The sequence below is a fragment of the Athene noctua genome, chromosome Z (assembly GCF_965140245.1).
Source record: "Athene noctua chromosome Z, bAthNoc1.hap1.1, whole genome shotgun sequence".
Taxonomy (NCBI): Eukaryota; Metazoa; Chordata; class Aves; order Strigiformes; family Strigidae; genus Athene; species Athene noctua.
In genome coordinates, this window is record NC_134077.1 from 39,320,446 (window position 1) to 39,339,037 (window position 18,592).

Sequence of the window (18,592 nt, forward strand, 5' to 3'; positions counted from 1 at the left end):
AATGCCTCTCAAGAACACCTAATCTGCAAATTAACAGAACTAAGAAATCTGTCACAACTGAGCTACATAAAGCCCTACAGAAAGATAGAGCACTGGGTGGCCCCAAGCCACACATGACAGACATTACATCGGGCCACTTTCAAGAGGCCAGGGTTTGCAATGAATACTGGTGATGGCAGATATATGTACAACTATCTGGCTACATTGCCTACTTCCCAAGCTGACCAGAAAGGGACTATAAAAGGCCTTCAACTTCTAAGCAAATGGTTAGGTATTCCCACTTGTATTAAATCAAATAATGGATGTTATTTCCACAACAAACATTCCAGCAGTGGGCTGGTGAAAATCAGGGAGCAGGTTTATCACATATTCCAACCTTGAGGAGACAGTTTAGTAAAGCATACTAACGCCTTACTAAAAACAACTGTGAATTGTTCCACCCACCCATCCACACTTTGGTGGAACTGGTCAACACTGCTGGCACGAACATTAATCAATCTGAATAGCAGGGCAGGAGTCATGGGTTACACCTCTTACAAACTATTGTTAGGCCATCGTCATACAGCAATGTGCACCAGGTTCCTGTCTGAAACTGAAGACAGGTATATCTTGACAGTGGATGAACAATCTGTTTATAGTGATCGCCACCAAGATACTGGCCCAGGTGCTGGGGACTACATTTTTGATTTCAGAACACTCAGCTAATACTCCTTAATATGTTCTGCAACATATGTTTCAGAAAAAATTGTGCTTTTCATCTGTTTTGCAGAAAGTGGATAGGGCCCCCTCCCCAGGAAGTCTCAGCATTGCACCAGTCCACAGCGACATCTGTTGGCAACCTGTGGGTTACAGCAATGCTCAAAGTCCCACCCGCTCAGCGTATTTTTGGGGACAGCAGACAATCTGGGGGGGAACTAAAAGGCCCATTTTCGGAAGATGTTCTGGTCAACATCTGAGGAGGACGGGAAAGGGAGCCTTGGAAGTGTGTGTGTGGGAAGCTTCCCATGGCTTGATAACCCTTGCAGAGATTGCTTTATAAGCATTGCTATATAATACTGACCTCCTAGAGAAATACAATTTATTCTCATCTGTGAGAGTTACCATCTTTCTTTCATACAAACTATAACGTTAAAACATCTTTTTCATCCAGTCACATCCTGAAGAAACACATTTTCATGCCTGCAAAGCTACTGTCAGCAAAAACAACCTCAAGCCATTACTAGAGTTGGACTCTTACTGTGTAGCAGCAAGTGGACTCAGAATCCTCAGATAAGCTTTCTCCTTCTCTGTGAACCTCCAGAATAGCCATTTAACACACCGTTTAGGAGAACTGTTATTTTAACTACACAGACTTCATCACCCACATATGTGTATTTTACAGTCTCTCGTAACATCCTTACGGAGAAACTGGTGAAATATGGTCTAGAAAAACAGACAGTGGGATGAACTGGCTACAGCACCACACTCAAAGGACCATGGCAATCATTGGCACAAAGTCCACCTAGAGGCCAGTGACGACCACTGTATCCCAGGAGTGAATACTGGCTCCACTCCTGTTCTACATCATTAATGATCTGGATAGTGGGGCAGAGTTCACCCTCTGCAAGTTTGAAGATGACACCAAACTTGGAGGAGTGGCCAATACACCAAAGGGTCATGCGGTCATCCAGAAGGACCTTGACAGGCTGGAGAAAGGAGTGGACATGAACCCCATGAAGTTCAACCAAGGGAAATGCAAAGTTTTGCATCTGGAAGGGACAACACAGTCTGTGCACTAGTACACGCTGAGGGGCTGACCAGCTAGGAAGTAGTTTTTCAGTACAGGTCCTGGTAGACAAGGTGAACAGAAGCCAGCAATATGCACTCCTGGCAAAGGCAGATGGGGCATCCTGGATTGCTTAAGGAACAGCATCACTAGCAGCTTTCAGAAGCTATCCTTCAGCTTCCAGTCAGTACTGGTAAGGCTACACCTGGAGTGCTGTGTCCAGTTCTGGGCAACCCAGAACAAGAGAGATATGGACATAATGGCACAACTCCAGAAAAAGGCTACAAAGGTGGCTGACTGAGAGACTAGAGCATCTGCAATATGAGGACAGTGGAACTGTTTCTAGCCTTAAGAGGAGACTTGTTGGGGAAGGGGAGGAAGAACCTTATCAATATATATAAATACCATTGATTGGTATGGGATAAAAGCAAAGAAGAGACTGACTGACTTTTCTCAGTGGTGCCCACTAACAAGAGAAGAGGTGATGGGCATAAACTGAATCACAAGAAGAAAGCACTTGCTTATTATGAGGGTGGTCAAACATGGGAAAAGGCTGTCCAGAGAAGCTGTGGAGTTTCCATCCACAGAGGTACTCAAAACCTGACTGAACACAGTCCTGGGCAACCTGATCTAGCTGACCCTGCTTAACTAGGAGAGTAGTGTTACATTACATGATCTCCAAAGACTCCTTCCCACCTCAACCATCCTGTGGCTCTATATTAATCTCACAGGGAGAAAGCTGGGTGAGACCATCGAAGAAAACAAGAAAAATAAAAAAAAAGGATTAGGCACATTTTTGCTGTCAAAAAAACCCCCCAAAACTAGAAATCACTGTTTAATTAACATTCTCATAACTGCCACATGTAATAAAAGCTATGTTATATAGGAATAGCTTTTATAGGAATAGCTGAATTCTCTAAAATTAGGTATCACAAAAAGTTCTTCTAAAAGGACTACTCTAACATAGCTAAAAAGTTAGTAATACTGTGATCAAAATACATTAACACTGTTTCAATACAAACATCAGTAAACAAGCAGAAAGGAAAAGCTGTTTTAAAATAGGATAAAAAAGATACATTAAAACCTACCAGAAATCCTTAATCTCTTCCATAATCAGATTAGGATTCTTAGTAACACACAATCCAGCTCTTTAAGTTTGAGTTCAGAATACAACATGCTTCCAAAAGAAATTAGAACCAACCGAATTTCTGAAAAAGGGAAACAAAGATGACTCAAGGAACTACAGACCAGTCAGTCCCACCTCTGTGTCTGGCAACATCATGGAGCAGATCCTCCTAGAAACTATGTTAGGGCACACAATCAATAAAGAGGTGATTGATGACAGCCAACATGGCTTCACTAAGGGAAAACTGTGCTTGATGAATTTGGTGGCCTTCTACCAAAGGGTTATAGTACTGGTGGATAAGGGAAGAGCAACTGATGTAATCTACCTCGACTTGTGCAAAGTATTTGACTCTGTCCTGCATGACATCTTTGTCTCTAAATTGGAAAGACATGGATTTGGTGGATGGAACACTTGGTGGATAAAGAACTGGCTGGATGGTCACACTCAACTTTTCCAACCTGGACAATTATGTGATTCAAAATGTTACAGTCAATGACTTGATGTCCAGTTGGAGAGCAGTGACAAGTGACATTCCTCAAAGGCCAGTGTTGGGACAGTGCTGTCTAACATCTTTGTTGGTTGACATAGACAGTGGGATTGAGTGCACCCTCAGCAAGTCAGCAAATGACACCAAGCAGTTGATATACTGGAGGGGTGGGATGCTATTCAGAAGGACCTTGACAGGCTTGAGAGGTGGGCCCATGCAAACCTCATGAAATTCAATAAAGCCAAGTACAAGGTTCTGCACACGGGCTGAGGCAATCTCAAGCACAAATACAGGCTGGGCAACAAGTGGATTGAGTGCAGCCCTGCAGAGAAGGACCTGGGGGTATCTGTGGGTGCAAAACTGACTATGAGACAACAATGTGCATTCACAGCCCAGAAAGGCAACCATATCCTGAGCTGCATCAAAAGAAGTATGGCCACCAGGTCAAGGGAGGAGATTCTCCCCCTCTACTTGCTCTCTCAAGACACCATCTGGAGTACTTTGTTCAGCTCTGGGGCCCCCACTATAAGGACATGGATCTATTCAAGCAGGTCCAAAAGAGGGCCACAGAGATGATCAGGGGGCTGGAGCACATCCCTTATGAGGACAGGCTGAGAGTTGAGGTTGTTCAGTCCAGGGAAGAGAAGGCTCCAGGGCAACTTTATAGCGGCCTTGCAGTACTTAAAGAGGGCCTGCAGGAAAGATCATGAGGGACTCTTCTCAGGGAATCTAGTACATGAGGGGGGATGGTTTTAAGATGAATGAGGGCAGATTTAGCTTAGATATAAAGAAGTTCTTTATTGTGAGGGTGGTGAGACACTGGAACAGGTTGCCCGGAGAAGCTGTGGATGCCCACCCCTGAAGTGTTCAAGGCCAGGTTGGATGGGGCTTTGAGCCACCTGATCTAGTGGAATGTGTCCCTGTCCATGACAGGGAGGTTGCAACTAAATGATAAAGCTTTGAGTTCCCTTTCAACCCAAAACATGCTATTATTCTATGAATTTAACCAGCTTGAATATAAATAAACAACAGGAAATTAAAGAATATAGCACAGAAGTCTGCAACACAGCACTGCTGATTTCAAATGAATGCTAGCTTTCATAATATTTTTTTCTCATCTTTACACGGACTGCTGTAAGCATGAAAGGCTGACTTGATCAGTTTTTGAGTTCCTTTTCTTCACTCCTGAAAAGATTATCCAGTTTTAGGGCCCATGAATGAGATTCAAGGAGAAGAGAACTCTATTAAAGGAAGACGACTTGTAGAGCAAAACAATCACTGACACTCCAGAACCAAAAATGGTCCCAAAGCAATAAGCACTGTTGTGGATAAAACACTGGACTACAATCAATTTCAGTACCTGAACAGATGTAAAGGTGTAGTTTGACATAGAGTTGACTCAGCCGGGAACGGGTACAGGGAAGAATCAGAGGTGACAGATGGGTATCTGCTTCTAAAAGACTATGGCTTCCTGGAAAGATGCGGATGAACAAGTTAAGTATAACTGTATCACCACTGCTGGATTATTAATGCACATTAATGAATCTCACAGAAAAAGTATCCAACTATACTCAGTAATTACAGATGTAATATTTTAAATACCTGTTAACAAGACATAAGTAGTAACACATTCACTGCAACGCTGTTCAGATATACAACCCATTGCAGTCTGTCTTTCCTGTCTCCTCCTCTCTTCTATCTCACTTCATTTTATCCAATCTTCAATCTTCCAGTCTTTCTCTTAAGTTTTTTGGTCAATAGTTCATAAAAGCCCATCTTCTATTCCAATTTTCCAGTTCCTCAGCTGATCCACACCCTCCTCAGCCCATCCCCTAACCTCATAGGATTTCTCCCTCTCCTGGTTGTACATACCCATTGGGTCATGGTCCTAAGAGTAGCTAGAGATGCCACATTTCTCTGCACACAGGCTTGCTTCAGCAGACTTACATTCATCTCAACTCTTCTCCTCAGTTCATCTACTTCCCCTCAAGTTCTCCTCTAACGTCAGCTTCTAGGTCTCCCTATTCACTTCACAGCAAAGCAACACTTCAAACCTGACACGAAAGACTTCACCACCAGTACCTACTTATTTGTCAATGTTATAAGCTACAGATCTCAGAAACTTACTGTGGGGAAGTATCAGACAGCCTTTTTCACACAGAATCACACAGAATCATCTAGGTTGGAAAGGACCCTGGAGATCATCTAGTCCAACCGTTCGCCTAGCACAGTTCCCACCTACAGCATATCCTTAAACTCTAAATCGATCCTACTCTTAAACACCTCCAGAGATGGGGACTCCACCACCTCCCTGGGCAGCTCATTCCAACGCCTAGCAACCTGTTCTGTATTTAGTCTGAATTTTCCCTGGAGCAACTTAAGGCCATTCCCTCTTGTCCTGTCACTTCCTACTAGGCTAAAGAGGCTCAAACCCAGCTCTCTGGAGCTTCCTTTCAGGTAGCTATAGAGGGCAATGAGGTCTCCCCTCAGCCTCCTCTTCTCCACACTAAACAACCCCAGTTCCCTCAGCCGCTCCTCATACGACATGTATTCCAGACCCCTGACCAGCTTCATTGCCCTTCTCTGGACACTCTCGAGTCATTCACTGTCCTTTTTGTAGTGAGGGGCCCAAAACTGAACACAGTTATCAAGGTGCGGCCTCGCCAGTGCACAGTACAGGGGTAAGATCCCTTCCCTGTCCCTGCTGGCCACACTATTGCTGACACAAGCCAGGATGCCATTGGCCTTCTTGGCCACCTGGGCACACTGCTGGCTCCTGTTCAGCCGGCTGTCAATCAGCACCCCCAGGTCCCTCTCTGACTGGCAGCTCTCCAGCCACTCCTCCCCAAGCCTGTAGCGCTGCTGGGGGTTGTTGTGGCCCAAGGGCAGCTCCCGGAATTTGGACTTATTGAAACTCCTCCAGTTGGCCTCAGCCCATGGCTCCAGCCTGTCCAGGTCTCTCTGCAGAGCCTCCCTACCCTCGAGCAGATCAACACTCCCACCCAACTTGGTGTATTCTGCAAACTGACTGAGGGTGCACTCGATCCCCTTGTCAAGATCATCAATAAAGACGTTAAACAGGAGTGACCCCAACACCAAGCCCTGAGGGACACCACTCGTGACCGGCCGCCAGCTGGATTTAACTCTGTTCACCACAACTCTCTGGGCCTGGTCGTCCAGCCAGTTTTTTACCCAACAAAGTGTGTGACTGTCCAAACCTTGAGCAGCCATTTTTGCCAGGAGAATGTTGTGGGAAACGGTGTCAAAAGCCTTGCTAAAGTCAAGGTAAATGACTTGGTAAATGACAAGGTAAACATCCACAGCCTTTCCCTCATCCAATAAGCAGGTCGCTCTGTCATAGAAGGAGATCAGGTTTGTCAAGCAGGACCTGCCTTTCATAAACCCATGCTGGCTGGGCCTGAGCATCGGGTTATCCCTCATGTGATGCATGATGGTGTTTAGGATGAGCTGCTCCATCAGCTTCCCGGGCACCGGCATCAAGCTGACAGGCCTGTAATTTCCCGGGTCATCCTTCCGACCCTTCTTACAGATGGGTGTCACATTGGCCAATTTCCAATCAGTCGGGACCTCCCTGGTCAGCCAGGACTGCTGGTAAATGATGGAAAGTGGCCTGATGAGCACCCCAGCCAGCTCCTTCAGCACTCTCGGGTGTATCCCATCTGGTCCCATAGACTTGTGTATGTCTATGTGATGCAGTAGATCACTGACTGTCTCCTGGATTGCAGGGGGGTTGTTCTCCCAGTCTCTGTATTCTGGCTGTGGAGGCTGGATTTCATCAATACAACTAACCTTGCTACTAAAGACTGAGGCAAAGAAGGCATTAAGCACCTCAGCCTTTTCCTCATCACTTGTTACCAGATTTTCTCCTGCATCTAGCAGGGGATGGAGACGCTCCCTGGACTTTCTCTTGCTACTGACATACTTATAGAAACTTTCCTTGTTATCCTTGATTGCAGAGGCCAAATTAATTTCCAGTTGGGCTTTAGCCCTTCTGATTTCCACCCTGCATAGCCTCACAGCCTCTCTGTAATCACTGTGTGTGGCTAGCCCCTTCTTCCAAAGGCTGTAAACTCTCCTTTTCTCCCTGAGTTGCAGCCAAAGCTCCCTGTTCAGCCAGGGTGGTCTTCTCTGGCGTCTGCTTCTCTTAGAGCACCTGGGGACCACCTGTTCCTGAGCCATTAACACTTCCTTCTTAAAGAGCGCCCAGCCTTCCTGGGCCCCTATACCCTTCAGGAGAGTCTCCCAGGGGATCCTTTCAAGTAGGCGCCCGAACAAGACAAAGTCAGCCCTTCTGAAGTCCAGGATGTCAGTCCTGCTTAGCTCTCTCCTGACCTCTCTAAGAATAGAGAACTCTGTTATTTCATGATCGCTGTGCCCTAGTCGGCCTCCAGCTGCCACATCCTCCACCAGTCCTTCTCTGTTCACAAAGAGGAGATCCAGCAGGGCACCTTCTCTGGTCGGTTCACTCAACAGTTGCGTCAGGAAGTTGTCTCCCACACATTCTAGGAATCTCCGGGACTGGTCTCATTCTGCCGTATTGTATTTCCAGCAGATGTCTGGGAGTTAAAGTCACCCACAAGAACAAGGGCAAGCAATCGTGAGATTTCTCCTAAGTGCCTATAAAATATCTCATCCATCTCTCTGTTCCGGTTGGCTGGCCTGTAGTAGACTCCTACTACAACATCTGCCCTGTTGGCCTTTTCTCCCTGACTCTAATGCAAAGACACTCAACCCTGTCTTCACTACACCTGTGCTCGAAGCAATCATAACAGTCCTTAACATACAGAGCCATCCCACCACCTCTCCTTCCCTGTCTGTCCCTCCTAAAGAGTTTGTACCCAACAACTGGCACACTCCAGTCATGGGAGACATCCCACCATGTTTCTGTAATAGCAACAACATCGTAATTTTCCTGTTTCATCACGGCTACAAGCTCCTCCTGTTTGTTACCCATGCTGTGTACATTGGTATACATGCACTTCAGATGGGCCAATGTTTTGCCCCCTTCCCCCTTCAAATCTTGTTTAGAGCTCTGTCAATGAGCCCAGATAACTCCTGCCCCAAAATCCCCTTCCCTCTCTGGGACAGGTGCATCCCGTCTAATGTCAAAAGATCAGGTGCCCTGTATGCCAAACCATGACTGAAGAATCCAAAGCCCTGATGGTAACACCAGACTTGGAGCCACCAATTCATCTGCTGAATTCTCCTGTAATCTTCTTCATCCATCCCCCCAACCAAAGGGATGGAGGAGAACACAATTTGTGCCCCCGACCCCTTAAACATTTTTCTCAAGAACCAGAAATCTCTCTTCACTGCTTTAGGCCTTCTCCTGGTGACATCATCACTACCTACCCGAAAAACCAGGAGAGGGTAGTAATCCTTGGGTCTCACCAGGGTAGTGAGTGTTGCTGTGAGGTCCTTGATGCGGGCCCCAGGGAGGCCGCAGACTTCCCTGTGAAGCGGGTCAACACCCCTTAGAGTACAGTCACCCACTACAATGACTGTTCTGGGGTTCTTTTCAGAGCTGGTTTTAATACCTTGTCGGAAGTGACCTGGCCTTGGTGGACCTTGGTCTTCTTCATTTGTCTCATTTTCTTCCTCCTTCTCTTCTTTGTTCAAAAGTTCCAGGGCCCCGAATCTATTGGGAAGGGGCACCATGGAGGGTGAGGGAGGTTGGGAGAGGATTTTCCTGCCTCCCCAAGCAGGGACCTGTGTAAAGTGTTAAGTGTACAAGGCTGTCCTTCATTCTATAGTTTAGAAATGTACCTTGGAGCTACTTAACATCTACATACCTGTACATGAATTAATTTTAATTTCACTGAAGGTGCTTTCAATAAAACAGTATCAAAGAGTAGGGGAAATGGAACAGATTCTGAAGTAAAGAATAGTTAGAGACAAAGGGAAATTAAAAATTGAGTGGCAGAAGAAATTAAATATGAATTTACTTACATTGTCATTGAAGATTATATTTCTTTGATGAAATAGAAGATCCTTCCCCCAGGCAAAAGAAAATCCAGTAGGGCTGACTGGGGGCAGAGGGGTACAGGAGCTGGAATTCCTTATATTTTCATCCATTTTACCACAGGGAAAACTACTGAACGTTAAGAAACTGGATTAGATTATGTTAAAAAAAAAATCAGAAACAAAGAAATGCAGCTAGCACTGAAACAAGAGTGAAGTGATAAGAGTTTCATTAACTGAGACTGTTTAAAAAATGTAGCCTTAGTATTTGCATGCAGGAAACTGGCACATAATACAGTAAAGACCATACAGATGCTGAAGCAGCGCTGAAAAGGTACTACTCATTCACAAGAAGATCAGAGTGCCATGAAAAAGAAGTGGGTAATTTTGAGAATCAAAACCACAAAAGTATCTGGTTTTTTTAAATTTATACTTTTACATCAAACATGTGGGACTGTTTGCTCTTGGCTACCAGTTTATCAGCTGGAAATAACAGATATATCAGGTGATAACGATTATCAACAATAAAAAGCCATTTTAAGGGATACTTCATAATTTCAACTTCTCTCTATCACAGATCTGCTTGTATTAGTGTCACTGTCTTCATGTGCAGTATCAACTACAATCCCAGTCACCATGCTCAAGAAAGATGTGTTCAAACTCTAAGCAGTAGGAGAAAGGGTTACTGGAATCATAAAATATCTCAAGTTGGAAGGACCCATAATGATCAGAGTCCAACTCCCTGCTCCTTGCAGGACTACCTAAAACTAAACCATATGACTAAGAGCATTGTCCAGAAGCTCCTTGAACTCTGACAGTCTTGGTGCCATGACCCCTTCCCTGGGGAGCCTGTTCCAGTGACTGACCACCCTCTCAGTGAAGAACCTTTTCCTCATGTCCAATCTGAATTTCTGACACAGCTTCAAACCACTTCCTCGGCCCTGTCACTGGTCATCAGAGAGGAGAGATGAGCTCCTCCCCAGCTACTGCCCCCCTGAGGAAAGTGTAAACTGCAATGAAGTCACTCCTCAGCCTTCTCTAAACTGAACTCAACAAGCTCATAATTTTCCCAGTAATGAGACAAAGATAGCATAGACTTTTCAGCCTAGCAACATAAAGTCTAAAGGTAAATATAATTGCTCTCTATAGATAAATCAGAGGGAAAGAACTAAGCTACCAAACGATACCAAACAAGAATAAGTGAGTATAAGAAAGCCATGAATCACTCAGGCTGGAAATTAGATGGGCATTTTTGAAACAAGCCAGAAAAAAAATTTTAAAAAACCCCAGCATACCCTAAAATGAATATTATATCATACCTTTTATCATACAGACTAAAACACATTATTTGTAGGCCTGCAATAGAAAGCAAACATACAGCTAATAAAAAACTCATTTGTATACTCAAGTGGAAGGAATAATAAAAGCAAAACAAATCTTCCATAGTTTTATAGCCATCCTCCAGGGTTAATCTACTCCTGTGTGTAATTAAAAAAAAAAGGTGAAAGGTTTCACAAATCTTAAATTCAATGTAAACGTTTCTTCATAATCCCTTTTTGCTCCCAAGTATGAAAAACCCAAGACTAATAATCCCTTCTTGTTCCTAAGTATGAAAAACCTGAGGCATACATGAACACAGAAGACTGAAAATGAGTTGGCCACTTGCAACATTCAATGGGAGTGTCAGAAGGAAATTTTTTTCTTAGTTAAATCTCGATTAATCCTACACACTAGGGACCATAACAAAATGATAGATGATTTTAAAACAGACTATAATCTTTTGACATACCCTTCTTTTGTAGAGATTAGTACAGTAAATATTTTATTAGTACACCAGGACCATGAATATACACCAGCACAGATTAAAACAGGAGAGCAGGATTAAGAAGAATGGCACACCTGATGCAAATAGAGAGACCAAGTGAAGTCATAAAATCCAAGAAAGAATACTGATAACGGAAAGGAACTGGCAGGCACTGGTGGAGTGTGAGACCATACCACATACATGGAACCACAAGTATGCGGTATGACTCAATACCACCCTCAGCATTCTTTGTCTAAAGGCAACATAAATGCAGCAAAGACCATGCAACATCATTAGTAGTCAGGAATAACCCAAAAGGATAAGGACTTGATAGCCAGCATCCCTTTCTCCTCCCCTTGTCACTACAAGTAATCCTGGCCAGACCCATCTGTCCTGGTCTTCATAAATGTAGGACTGCAAAAGCATGAGTCTGAAAGTATTAAAGAAATCTATGAGAAAATAAGTACGTGTTACTGAAATTTGTTTTGTTCAAAATAAAAATCATGTTCCCTTCTATTCAGTGATCTATTGTGAACTGCTGCACTTAAATTCTTTCACTTCCTGTGGTTACACATCCTGTTTGGCTATTGCAGAACCATGTTATCTTAAAACAGATGATTTGCCAAGTGACATCTGTTGCACAAAATGTAGGCAGTTCATCACTGCACCATTTATTGTCTTTTGGTTCAGCAAAAGATACTTTTTTACTTTGTGAAAAATAGATTATTCTGATTGAATACTTTGATTAACAGTAATATAATAAGTGATGGGTGGAGGGAGAGTGAGAAAACCCCTTAACTGTAAAAAGTATGGTAACTGATCACAGTGCATGGAGTGCTGTTTACAACAGAGCTCTTCCAGCTAATGACTGCTAAGCATCTTACTTAGACAAGAGGTCAGGCAGCTTGTTTCTATTAACTAAACAGAAAAGTTTCCTTTCTTTTGGCATCTCTTCACATATAATCTGCACATATCCTTTCAAAGTCTACTTTTACATTTCATTCACATTATCACAGAGATGAAAAAGAGAGTCTCTATGCAACTCGTGTGTCTCAAAAATAATAGTAATAAAAATGTTAGATGTATAGCTGAAGAACAGCAAGTTTCAAAAGCCAGCACTAACCATGAATTTTGCTTCCCATTTATACCTACACTACTTTTCTTTGTCAGTACTTGTTTTTCGCTCACATGGTCACAAGTTACATCACATATCTTACTTGATTTCACCTTACGCTTCTGGAATTTTATCATAATCTTGAAAGCGCTCCACACTTTCATTCCCACATGCTTCTAATAGCAGATTTACAAAATGGCACTGAAAGATTTGTTTCAACACAAATTATAAGATAACCCATAAAAGTGAAGTTAGAGTGAATCAAAATATTTTTCAACTAAAACTTTTAGATATTTCTGTAGGAACATGTTGAATCATTATTTCAAAAATACTTCTAGTTTGATTCAACACCCCTGGGTAGTGTAGAAATAACACCCTCTCCTCCTTACCTTGGCTAGTTGGAAGAAACTGAATCTGAGTACAGGTAAGATTGACAGGATATTAGAAAAGAATATTCCACTTACCACAAAGAAATTAAGGGGATTACTCATTAAGGAGTATGTTGTAAATGCTCACTGTCTTTCAGCAACCCAAAACATTTCAATTTTATACATGCCCACTGCCTTGCAAAAAACAAAAGTCACTAAAAAGGGAAAAGGAAAAAAACACAGAAAAGGAAAGCTATCATGCACTATCCTACAAATATTAAATGTCTTAATGTTCTAATGGTCCTATCTCCTTTCAAACTACAATTTTATGTAGTCAGAAAATACTTAGTTGTGCCTTGGGAAAACACCTTATATTTATTTGAGTTCTGTAGCATGAAAAACCAAAACTTCAACTAGACTCATTAGTTACAGAATGTCCAATACTTCTTTCTGTCATTTCAGCATTAGACTGAACCACAATGCCTCAAGTAGAGATTTTTTTTTAATAGTTATTTGGAATACTTTAACTACTCAAACTGTCATTCTAGACCAGACTGCTAAACCATTCTTGCAACAATTTGTTCTGATCAGCCAGCACCAGGTATCATTCTCAAGACAGAAGATAACTAATACTGTATAACCTACCACACAGAATATGGCAGATATGGTATAACCTACTCCATAGAGAGTTTAATCTTAATTGTTATAAATGGTTTTCAGGTATAAACCAGAAGTAATTTTTGCAGCTTGTCTGGGTTGATTTGTGATACTTTTTAAGTATTTGTACTGATAGCTGTTATTTTGGATACGACTATTATACATGTAAACATCCCAGGAGATTTACTCATCTGAAATATCACCAGTAATGGCCTGATCCAATTAAATGTTAAATGAAAAACTGGCAAGTTATAAAGTGACTTTTAAGTACAGTCTTCATTTCATTGTACATGCCATTGTTCTTGAGTATGCAATGTGGATACCTCAGTCAATCTGTAAAATGAGGATGGCAGAACAAATCCCAACCTCTCTGAGCCATGACTACATGTAAAAATGGAAGCAATATGCTGAGAATAAGTTTGTCTTCAATATGTATGCCTTTACACCACAGTTCCTTAGAATTCATATGTAAGGAATCAAGAACAAAACTCTCAAACTGAGCATTTTGTGGTTCAGCCACATGTAGGGAAATAACTTCCAGAAGGAGCAGATTCAATTTTATCTTGTTTTACTTGACACTCACCAGCCTGGAGGTTCTCTCACTTGACAAGGAAGCAGATAAAGCAACAAAACAGTGGGTTGGTGTTTCAGATCATATCTCAGAGTATTCTGAGCCTGCCTGTACACATGCTTGTGCAGACCTCTGCCTCCATTTGTCAAAGGAAGGGCTGTATGTCTGCATTTGCTTTTGGCTACTTGTAGCTCTTACTGCCTAGATTTCCCATTTTCACCCGCAGCACTGATGGGATCACCTCATTAAAGAAACCAGCTGAGTACTGAGGATTAAATTCAACCTGCTTTCCATTATTTCTGCAGGCACTGGTCAGCAAACATATCAATCTTCCCATAAAGTTATTTTTAAAAACTATCTCCTGATTTCAGGCTACAGTACAAGACAAAAATATAAATAATCTAAAAAATTAAGTTTGGTTAAGATTTTGGGATTGAACTATAATTTTCTGACAGTCAGATTTATTACTGATGCTTTTAATGCCAGAACACCCATAAAGACAGACAGAATACCCCAAATCAAAAAGGAAACAAAAAGGCCTTATTCATATCAAGCGACGTATCATGAAGAGATATGATATTAAAATGTCTGTCTTCTTTTAAGATTTCCATGCCAAACAAACACTTAATCTTTAATAGGTAACTTAAAAATAAAGCCAGTGGTTTCTCTTTTTTGTTGGAACCTGTAAGAATGCTCATCTGCAAGCCTACAGTAGACAATCTCAAAACAGTCTATGGTAAAACACACCAACTTCTCAATGCTGCACCTCTGTGTTAGTGGTCCACAAGACAGACTGCGAACTTGCAGTGGCTTTACCATTCCAAAAGGGCTTGGGATCCACCCGTTCATACATCAGTTCTCACAGCATGGCCACACACTTGCAAGAGAATAGTTACCTGGTATATTCAAAACCACATGCAAATCAAAATTGTGTGAGACTGACACACGAAGTATACATCTTCAAAATTAATGTATAAGACCTAATAAAGGAGTTTTTAAAAGAATTAACAGAATGAGAAGTAGAGACTAAAAAAAAAAGAAGACAAAAAAGCACCACTCCCAGTGTCTAATAGGAACCATAACACCACAGCTTAAAATATCTGGAAGTTAAGACTAACAAAATGTCAACACTTGAATGCTTTCCATAGCTGGACATCTAGAGGTGAAAAAATGACGGCCTCAACAAAACAGCGCCAAAGTCCGAAGGGACTCTGGCTCTGCCGCGTTCAGCCATCTTCCCCATCATCGCAGAAGGCGGCCGGGATCGCGCCCAGACACACCGCTCCCGAACGCCGCTGTCCCTTTAAGACAGACCCCATGACAAGCGGGACGAACCGGCCCCCGGGACTGCTACCCCGCTCCCCTCCGCCCGGCCCGGAGCCGGCCGCACTCTCCCCCCGCCGCGCCGGCGGTGCAAGGGCTGACGGTGCCGAGTGCCGCAGGAAACTTTGGCGGGAGGGGAGCGTGCCCTCCGGCGCCCCGGGGCAGCTCGTCTCTCCCGTCTCCCTTACACAGGACACGAGGCCTCGGCGCGCGCAGGGTGGGGGGGGGGATCCGAGACAGACCCCGATGCGCTAACCTCGTCAGACGGCGGCAGACCTCTGCCGCCGCCGGGGCCAGGGCAGGCAGGACGGGCCTTCCCTCGCCCCGCGCCGCAGCCCAGAAACCGCCGCAGCCCGCTGGGGCCGAGCCGGACAGCAGGCGGGCAGTCGCGGCCCCCAGCGGCCTTCCAGCGGTCCCCGAGCAGTTTCTCCAGCGCTGCGGCCGGCAGCTCTCTCAGGCACTCGCAGGGAGGCGCCGCGCCTCGGGTAGCGCGGCCCGCCTGGCGGAAAGCGGCGTCGCGGCACGTGTGCCTGGGCAGGGACAGCGCAGCCCGGGGAGGCGAGCGTCCAGCCGCCGACGGGGGCACGCGGACCCTGCACCCGAAGGGACCGGCACCGGGACCGGCCCTCGCCCCAGGGCTTGGGACAAAGCAACACAACTCCAACTCCCTCCGCCATCTCCTCGCCCCGCAAACCCTGCGCTCGGGCCAACACGAATCACGTGAAACTCACGGGCGAAAGCTGCACCGCCGACTCCCAGCCGAGCCGCCTCAACCGCTACTGGCGGCGACAACACCGGGAACTGCCGCGCCGCCGCCGCGACCCCCGCCTTCCTGCCGCCGGCCCCGCCCCCGCGGGACCGGCCGCCCCCCCGGCCTTCCTCTCGGCCGCGGCCCCGCCCCGCGCGGCTCGGGGGACGCGGCGCCTCTCACGTCTGCCTGCGCAGTTCTCCGGGGAGGGGTGGAGGGCTGCACTGCCGGTCCCCGCGGCGGGGCGGGGCGGGGCGGGGCGGAAGGCAGCGCTCCCGGCCTGGCGGCGCGGCTGGGGGACGCAGGGGAGGGTCTCGGGGTCCGAGCGGTGCAGGCCCGGGGGGAGGGAACAAACCGCCCCGTCCCCGCGCTGTTCGGGTGGGCTCGTTGGTCTGCCTGCGCTCCGAGCGGCGCCGACCCAGCCTGGCCGCCTGTCCTGGCTCAGACGCCTGGGTGAGAGTTGCAGCTCCTCCGGAAAGCCACTGCTTTCCTCGCGAGTGGGTCGGTGAGGTGAGCGGGGTTCCTCCCTTGTGGGTCGGGGTACGCTGGTGCGTTCAGGGCTGGCTGCGGTCGCTGTCGCCGCGCCTTTCGGGCAGGAGCCCGCGGGTCCACGGGGTGTGAGTCCCAGAGGGTTGCAGTCCCTTCGTGCCGGGCGCAAGCAGGCTGCGGTCGCAGGGTCGCAAGCAGTGGCAAGCGAAGCGAGGGAAACACTCTGCAAAAGCCTCTCCCTCAGACGGGAGGGGATTTTCAAGCCCATCCGCGCGGCCTCGGGACGCGGGGCTTCGTACACCCTTTAACTTGGTGAACAGTAATAGAGCCAGTCGGGCACTTGCAGCTCAAACGAGGACAAACACAGGTTTTTGCCAGGATGAGGAAGTTTGCTCTGTCTTGAGCCGAGAGTGTCGGTGGTGGAGCTGTGACAGCTCCCGGGTAACCCCCAGGAGTTAGTCTCAACCCCTGGGAGCCAGAGTAAGGTAACCTCCGAGGGGCGGATGCCCAGGATAGCAGTCAATTACTGGTAATGAAGAATGTAAGGCAGACATGCTCATTGTTGTTGGAAGCTTGTTGAACTCCACTGTACTTGAGTAAGATAATTATTTCAGTGAAATACATAACATAAAAGAGCAAGCTGAAGCTTGGGCATGTCTTAAAATGAGGTGTATCTTACAGTACATACCCACTGTGTGTGAACATTGCCCAGCGTCACTGGATGAACAGGATTATACAGAAGACCTTCAAGAGATCCATCTGTATAGGTCAGCTGGAAGAATCAGGACCCAGATCTGTACTATATTTGAGGGGCATTGTAGTGAAACATTCGTGTGTTAAATGGGATTGTCTTAACACTACTTTAAAATATAAAAATACATATGGTGAGACATGATTCTGGTGCCTTCAGGTTAAAGTAAATACCTTGTTCTATAAGTAGATCTACTGACTTCTTTATGAAACAAATTTGGGTAATTGGGCCTGTGATGGATGTTTCAGTATTTCTTCAAAGGCTAGATGTATTATCATGATGAGGGGTTTTCCTTATACAAAATGCAAGATATGCAGACTTCATGAATTAGTTCTTTGAAAGCCTGTTCACATTTCCCAAATTGAAGCATATAAATGGATTTTTTGGTTTGGTTTTAAATGCCTCATCCTTCTTCAAAGGTGAAAACTTACTTTTGTGGGGGTATAGGACATAGCAAGCAATTAGTGGTTAATGTGTGTCAAAGATGTTTTCATTCTTTGATGACAGGAAATTCTAGGCTCTTCGAACGGAAATCATGGTTTACTGGTTCTAGCTGATTTGCAGAGTCACGCCAGCATTTCTTTGTAGAGCTCTTTGTCATACTAAGTGCTCATGTAAGTTTGTGCCAGACTTCCCTTATATTATTGATCTGGCTCATGAAACTGAACGTTGTAGTTGCAAAGGACCAGTCTAAGGATTTCAGACCTTACCCTGAGCAAAGTGATTCAATGGTGCTTTTGTGAAATGACAAGCAGATATACACATCTGTTGCCTAGGCAGAAGCAACCCAAAGGCCTGGACCCAAACCCTCCACATTTTGTTCTGGCTGGTGTGGTGTGGCATACAGAAGGGTGCAGCTTCACACTTTTTCACTCATAGGGGGGCTACATCCTCTTCTAGCAATGTTTCCCATGCTAGCTGCTCTAATGCAAATTCCTTAATCGGTGTAGATTAATTTATATTCTCAAAGTAGATTAATTTATATTCTCAAAGCAATCTTTGTACAGGAAAGTACTATAAAGAGTACTTTAAAAGTATTGGAGAAGACGGTCAAAATAGTCCTTAGCATGTGTGTGTTCCTTGAATTATTATAGAAGGTCCTATTTTGTGAGAATATTACGGCCCTACAAAGCAAGTCCTTTTTGTATGTGTAGTACACCTGGTTTACAGGTATTAATAAAAAGAATCAAAGTATGTAAAAAAAAAAGGAAAAGCATTAAAGAATTATCAACGCTTTGAAAAGTAATTGTAAAACTGCAAACTTGAAACCTACTAGGAGTATATTTTTTAAAATTTCATTTCTGATTTTTGAAAGTTTTTCCTTGAAAATTAGAGAAAAGCTATTAAAATCTCAGATTTTTGTGACTACCTTTGTCTTGATGTAATTAATTTGGGTAGAATCTGCCA

The 18,592-nt window shown here is 44.8% G+C and overlaps 1 protein-coding gene across 6 annotated transcripts in view; it reads right to left on the reverse strand.

Annotated features, from left to right (window-relative positions):
* PAM (peptidylglycine alpha-amidating monooxygenase) overlaps positions 1-16,040 on the reverse strand; it is a 149,408-nt gene extending 133,368 nt beyond the window's left edge. For all 6 annotated transcript variants that reach the window (XM_074933223.1, XM_074933222.1, XM_074933220.1 and 3 more), the window contains exon 1: positions 15,929-16,040. The gene's annotated coding sequence lies outside the window, so the exon portion shown is untranslated. The remainder of the gene's footprint in view (positions 1-15,928) is intronic.
* Positions 16,041-18,592: the final 2,552 nt, after the last annotated feature.